This window comes from Hibiscus syriacus, unplaced genomic scaffold, assembly GCF_006381635.1.
Source record: "Hibiscus syriacus cultivar Baekdansim isolate YM2019G1 unplaced genomic scaffold, ASM638163v2 tig00110450_pilon, whole genome shotgun sequence".
In the NCBI taxonomy this organism is placed as follows: domain Eukaryota; kingdom Viridiplantae; phylum Streptophyta; class Magnoliopsida; order Malvales; family Malvaceae; genus Hibiscus; species Hibiscus syriacus.
In genome coordinates this window covers 11,579,560-11,587,260 of record NW_024062743.1, presented here as the reverse complement: position 1 = coordinate 11,587,260, position 7,701 = coordinate 11,579,560, and positions in this window count along the sequence as shown.

Genomic DNA, 7,701 nt, shown 5'->3' with positions numbered 1-7,701 from the left:
GAGAGTTGTTTTAAAATTTTTTGATCTAAAAGTTTTGAGGGAAAAATGAGTTATGTTTTTAAAAAATGGGTTATATAGTTTGATAAAAATGCTCATTAAGGGACTCCGTTTTTTTAATTGTTAGGGGAAATGTTTTCCGTAATCCCCCCTTTTTAGTTTGTTTTTTTTTAGTCCTATTTTATTCTTGATTTCAATACATACATTTATTCATCAATTTTTATTTTGGTCCTTTTTGAGCATGTGAATTTATTTGAAAAACTTTCATTTGAGTTCTAAATTTTTTTCCTTTGATCCTGATCCGTATTTTATTTTTATTATTCGATTTAGTCACTACTCCTATTTAGCTTCTTAATGCATTTACTTTTACTTATTTCTTTCTTTTTTTCGGCATTTATGTGTGCACCCCATTTATATTCTTGCATTTTTTACAGTTCAACACTCATTTAATTTAACCTTAAAATTTGATTGATTGTGTGTAAATTACTAGTTTGTTTCATGTTTTTGTTTAGTGGTAGTTATTGCTGTCAATTTAATAATTATGTGGTTTTTGCCTTAATTTAAGATGATCATACGTTGAAATAGTATGTTGAACGTTTAATTACCTTGACCACTTCGTTGCAAAAAATCACTACTAGAAAAACCCCCTTTAATGACGCGTATTGCGCGTCATCTATGGGTGCAGATGATACACAAATACACGTCATTGAAGCCACCGACATAAATATCAGATGACACACAATTGTGTGTCATAAATCTATGACGCACATTTAAGACGCTCATTGCGCGTCATTGAAGCCCCCGTCATAAATGAAGATGACACATATTTGTGTGTCATAAATTTATGACACGCATTTACGACTTACATTGCGTGTCATTAAAGCACACGTAATTAAAAAAGATGACACACATTCGTGTGTCGTGATTGTATGTCGTAAATTATATATATATATATATATATATATATTGTAGATTGACAAATAATCAAACTAAATCACATTTAATGCCTCATAATACTAAATATATATATCATATTATATATAAGCAATCCATTTGCATACAATATATTAACATTAAGTTATTAAAAATATTGTAATCATTTGTCGATACAAAATATCACGGCATAATAAAGTTTGTCACATAAGATACTCATTCTTTGTGAATATCATCAATGTCATCATCCATGTATTCTTCTTTCCCATCGCCAACCTAAGTAAAAAATATGAAATAAGTATATAATTTATACTTATTTAAAGTGAAGTATATAACTATCAAAGAGTTAACAAGCAATTGAATTATACACAGATGCCACTGTAATATGCTGAGTTAGCAAGCAAACGTGTGATTGTTAGAATAACATGCTAACTTTTGAATTATACAGGTCATTTTCCAACTTAATCTCTCATCAGGCCCCAACTCGTGTAATATGATATATGAGTGTGTGCATATATAACCATCCACAATTTGTTTCAAGCCATCAAATTGAAAACAATAACATTTATTATTTCTAACAATAAATGCATCATACTAGTAATTTATTTCAAATGCTGAAGGCATTGTGACAAAAGACATCTCAAACATGCTCTGCACATTACTAAGATCGTAGAATTAGATGAGGCTAGTCACTCAAAACTTCTATCGAGTCTATTTCTTTGAGCATGACCTAAGGATTAAGGAGAAAAAACAAATATGCAATTACCAAGGCAGAAGAAAGTTATAGGATAAATACTTTCCAAAAACTAACAAGTTTTAAAATTCCTACATTTTCAGTGTTATAGACCATCAAAACTCAATAAGTGCCCTCCAATACAGGGTAGCAAATTTCATAATTGGGAAATCTTTAGCTAGGGATTTTATGACTTGAAAATTCTCCAAAAACAAATTACTTATAGCTACTACTTATAGCTTAAAAGTTCAAAAGAAATGCAGGATAGGGATGGATCAATTAATGTTTCATAATAAGCAGAAGATCATGAAAAATAAAACATAAACACACACATATGGCGGGTTGAGGTGGGATAGCCTTTTTGCGAGACAAATTAGAGGCGGTGGGAGTACGGGCATCGTCGGACTTGAAATCATAGTCGAGGGCCATAGACGAATGGTCGAAAACCAAACAAGAAGAAGAATAAGAAGAGGGTCTATTCGTCTGTTTAAAGTTGTAAATGCAACTAAACAAAAAACCAAAGAAAATAAATCGTACCGGCATTAGTGAACACGAGAGTGGGATCATTGTAAGGACGAGCTGGAGGGAGAGACGGTGGCGCGGTGGAAGAGACGGAGATCGTCGAGTTTATCGGAGGCAGAAATGGGCGACAGAGGCTGGGGATTCAAACTCGGGCCTAACAAGAAGAAGAGAATCGAGATGAAAAGCAGGAGAGAAAATGAGAGAATGAAAGGAGTGGAAAACATTAGACGTGAACTGATTATCGAGGGGGAAGAACCGGGAAAATGGAAATTATGGGGGAAATTAAAATACGACTTTTAGAGATGACACACAATTAAAAAGTGTACTCCGTGTTTTTGCAAATTTTTTTGTTTATGACTATTAAATATGACACACATTATTGTAAGTCATAAATCTTTCAGATTTTAAGAAACACGATATTTTTTTATGACACACATTTTTTGCAAGTCATAAATTAGAGTGTGTCATCATTCGTGTGTTATTAAAGGTATATTTTCTTGTAGTGAATCTGCGCATTTAGTTTACTTAGAGCTATGCAAACACAAGTTCACATTACATTAATATTATGCATTGACGGATACTACTTTTTTTCCCATAATAATGCATACATATATATACATTAATTGAATGTTTGCATACGGAGGTTACTAATCTTTGATTTTTATTACGTTTTTGTTTGTTCGTAAAATCTGGTTATTTGACATTATGCGAATGTGTAATTTGGTGCATATAGGTTTGTGATTTAATTTGAATCAATTTGTATGATATCCTCATAAGCATTACTTGACTCAATCAGAATAATTGGACTAAGGGTAATACCCTTCATTTTAAAATCGTGGTGAAGTGATTGTCTTAAGGTATATAAAGGTCACTCTCGATGATTTTAAAATAAAGGGGTATTCCACTAAGTGTAATCATAAAAATTGTTTTCATTTGAAACTTGAGACTGAGAAAAAGATTGTGTTCTTTTAATTAAATTCACCGAAAAAAGACTGTTATATTGGATCTAAGGCTTGGCCTCGATGTCTTTAAATAATTGAACATTCTTATTCTCATTAAAGGTTGGTAAAATAATTAATTAATCATATTCGTTTGATGTATACATTTAAGTTTCACCTTACTTTTTATGTGTTTAAAAGATGTCTCAAATTAAGTTATATTCGAATGCATAAGTTTTATTGCAAAGATAAATAATTAATTAATTAAGTACCGATTTAGGGCGCTACGGGGGATTTAAACCTTTTCCCATGCGTAATGGATCCTCAAACTTGAATTTTTGGTAATACAGATCAAAATGTTGTTTTAATATAATTAAAATTTAATTTTATTAAAATAACAAATGTATTTTGGCTGCCCAATCACACCATAATCAAAGATTGGTGGCGACTCTGTGAACTAATTTTTATTTTAAACTTGAGTCCTAAATTATTCGAGGTGAACGTTTTTGCAAGATCCCATTTTTAATCGACACTCAGATTTTAAATGGAACGTCTCAGTACACCATATGAGTTATGAAAAAGGTTGAAAACTTGTTTCATACAAACACTTGGAAATGTGGGGCTGTCTTGAGAAGGTAATTATCATATTACCAAAATAAATGAAAATAAATCCTAAATGATGAATTTTATTTTCTTTGACTATCCTACTATCTTAGAATGATAGAATGATGCTAGTGGGAATTTTATATTCAAGATATCAATGACACAAATGAATATATTTCACATTGAAAGAAAAAGTCGTGTTATGGAAATCCTTAAGAAAACAATTATAACCATATTCATAGCGAAATCTGAGTTTGAAGCTCTAGATAATTCTAGAGAATAAGCTGAATATCTTTGAAATTTCTTGAAGGATATTATTGAATGGCTGATAAATGTGCCTACAGTATGCATATACAGTGACTAGCAAGTATAATGGTAAGTTGAGACATATGCATCATCGACATAATACCATAGACAATTGAACTCAAATGGAATTATCTATGTTGATTTTATAAGATCAAAGGATAACATTATGGATCCGCTAACCTAAGGGTTAAATTGAGATCAAGTTGAGAAAATATCTAAACGAATGTGACTAAAGCCCATGGAATTTAAAGGTGTTATGTGAAGGAAAACCCTACCTTGTTGACTGAAGATCCAAGATCTAGGTTCAAAGGGACAACCTAATTGCATATCCTGTGTATAATTCTTATCCCAAGTCTGTTCCTATGATGTAAACAGTGATCAAAGTGGTATAGGCTAACCAAAAGCTTTTAATGACCATTGTGTCTTACAGTGAGCCGAGCAACATAAGTCACCTATGTGAGAGTGAAGTAGGGCCGCTTCAAGGAGACTATTGGGGTATAGTTTTCTCAAACTCTTTCATAACCATGAAGATGTCCATGGCTTTAAGGACATACCCATAAGAATTAAATTCTTATTAGAGGGGTAATTGTGTGAAGTATGTCGTTGTTTACACAAATGGCAGAACAGTTCAAGGACATGGGGATTGTTGGAAAAATGGTGAATTTAATTGATGGATTTAATATTTATATTAAATTCGTAGTCGTTTTGACTATTGCAAATTAAAAGATAATTTTTAATTTGAATAGTAGTAGGATAATTACTCTTTTAATAAGTTAATTTAAAAAGATATTTGTTATCTTTTTAATTTTAAATACTAAAAGATAATTATATACTTTTGTATATTTCAAATTAAAATAATATATGTTTAAGTTTGAATATTAAAAGGAGTTTACCTTTTGACCGTTGCAAATTAAATATATCATTTAATTTGAATATTAGTAGAATAATTAATCTTTGAATATGTCAATTTAAAAAGGTATTTGTTACCTTTTTTAACTTTAAATATTAAAGATAATTATATTAGATTTCACATTAAAACAATATCTATTTAAGTTTGAATGGTAAAAGGAGTCTTAACTTTTGAATATTTCAAATTAAAAGATATTATTATCCATTTAAAGTTGAATATTAAAAAATATTTGTTTGGATTAAATGTTTCTTGAAAATTCCCTATAAATAGTGAGCAAACCTGTTAGGTTTTTCACATCTAAGAATTCAAGAACCTTTCTTCTATTAAATTTTTTTATCTCCTTAGAAATATTATTTTTCTTGTTAGTTTTCCGATGATAGTCAAAGGTAAGGATCGTTCGTGATCTATGCAGATGTACTATTGTAGCTGATCATAAATTGTTGTATCCTGGGAGACAGACAACCAACGAACTCAAGCACCAAAGGAGTGACCGAAAATCTGTCTTAAGGAAACTGTGTAGCAATAGGCCTTAATTGATTCCGATCGATAATGCTATTTATTCATTATTATTTTTCTATATCATTCTCGGATTAACGCGGCTTTCTATAAAAAATCTAAAATGTATGATGTATATCAATAATATCTACACTAAATCTTCCATTGTCCATGCATCGATTCCATAAAACTGAGCCTACTCTCGATTCCATAAAACTAATACAGGTTAATAAATCATTAAGATTATTTAAAATATATCATCCTCGTTCGATAACCAACACAATAATAAATTGATAAAATAACTTTAGTAACCGAAAATGCCTTATAATATACGATTTTAACCAATTTTTTTTGGATTTACGAAAATGACCAACAAATTCGCAACGCGATCTCGAATTCGTAACGCGATTTCCAAATTCGCAACACTGAATAGATTTCTAAGTTAGTGATATGATATGTAGTTTATAGCTCGTTTGTTTAGTAAATTAATTTACAATTTGTAGAATGAAATCATCTAATGTTGATCATGTTTGGATAGATTTGTGTTTTGGAGGGTCATGAGAGAATGTTCATGGTGTTTTACAATATATGCCTTTACCCGTGAATATTCAACTAAAACTATCATTAAAAAAGTTAACTTATGAAACTCTAATGTTACGTGTTACAAAGAAATTGAATTTAAAGCCTCTAAGTGGAAATGACCATCCAGCTCAGTTGGTAGAGCACAAGGTTCTAAACCTTGAGGTCGTGGGATCAAGTCCCACGGAGGGCATTTCATAATTTGGAGGTCTCCTACGGAAGCTGCTCTCAACCTGGTGTTGGGGGCAGCCTACTATCTTACCTCCCCCTTACCCCATACATATGGGAAAAAAGGGACAACCATTTATCAGAGAAAAGGTAAAGTTTATTTGTTAACCGACAATGAAGATGTTGAACGATTCATTGCTTACATTAGTGTTTCGCAAGAAGATGATGTTATATTGTATGTTGTTGAACATAGAAGTAGTGAAGTTGGGTCAGTAGCAGGTAGTAATCAACTAAGTTCTTCAACCCCAGTTTATGGTGCTCACAACGTATAACGTTGGTATCAACCTCAAAATTTAATGGTTCCACCACAATTTCATCACCAAGAAAATTTTGTTTTACCACATTTCCAATACCAAACACAATATCAAACACAATATCAAAACCCACAACCTTTTCCTAATCCAAATCCCAATCAACTTTCAGCACCAAATTCCGATTTTCGTATTGACCGGTTAGATGATTATGAGCCAACAGAAAAAATTGTTAGTACTAGTCAGTATTCAAAATTTGATCTTGGTCAATACCTGGACTTTGATATTGGTCAATACTCGGATTTTGATGATGTTTCAGAAGAAGAAACAGACCCTGCGTGTAATGATTTTGATATTGGTCAATACTCGAATTTTGATGATGAATCAACCAATGCCGAGGAAAATGTTGTTGATAATAATGGGGAGGAAGTTACGACTGTGAATGAACATGTTGAACATCCATTCTGTAATTCATATAACTCTGAAGAAGAAAAAGAAGAAGAAGAAGTCCCCGAAGAAAATAAAAAGAAGAAAATGCCACGGGAGTATAACTGGAATTTGCCAGAATTACTTCAGATACCGAAAAAAGAGTTGGTAAAGATAGCAGTTGATTGTTACACAAAAGTTATTCGTATCAAGAAAGATGATTGTTTTGATACAAAGGAAGACTTGAAGATAGCTTTGTATACGAAATGTGTGGAAGATTGCTATCAACTAAAAGTTAACAAATCAAGCAAAGATCGTTTCGAAACAAAGTGTATAATTGATAAAAATTATACGTGGCGTATGATTGCAAAGAGGATAAAAGATTACGAAATGTTTCAAGTTAGGACATTTATTGATAAACATACATGTTCAAGAACCCAAGTTTTTCCTCACCATAGACAGACAAACAAAAAGGTGTTGGGTAGTTTTCTGGCTGAGTTAATGTTTTTGAATGGCTGGGTATATCGGGGACATGAAATTATGACTGACAAGAATGCTCGGTTCAAGATTAGTATCTCATATTCTCAAGCTTGGAGAGCCAAATGTTATGCCTTGGAATTGTTGAGGGGGTCCCCAGTAGCATCATTTGCCCAACTGCCGGCTTATTGTCACAATTTAAAGCTAAAAAATCCTGGGTCGGTAACTCATATCAAAACAGATAAAGATGGACGCTTTGAGTTACTGTTTAATGCCATTGGTGCTGCGGTTAGTAAATCAATA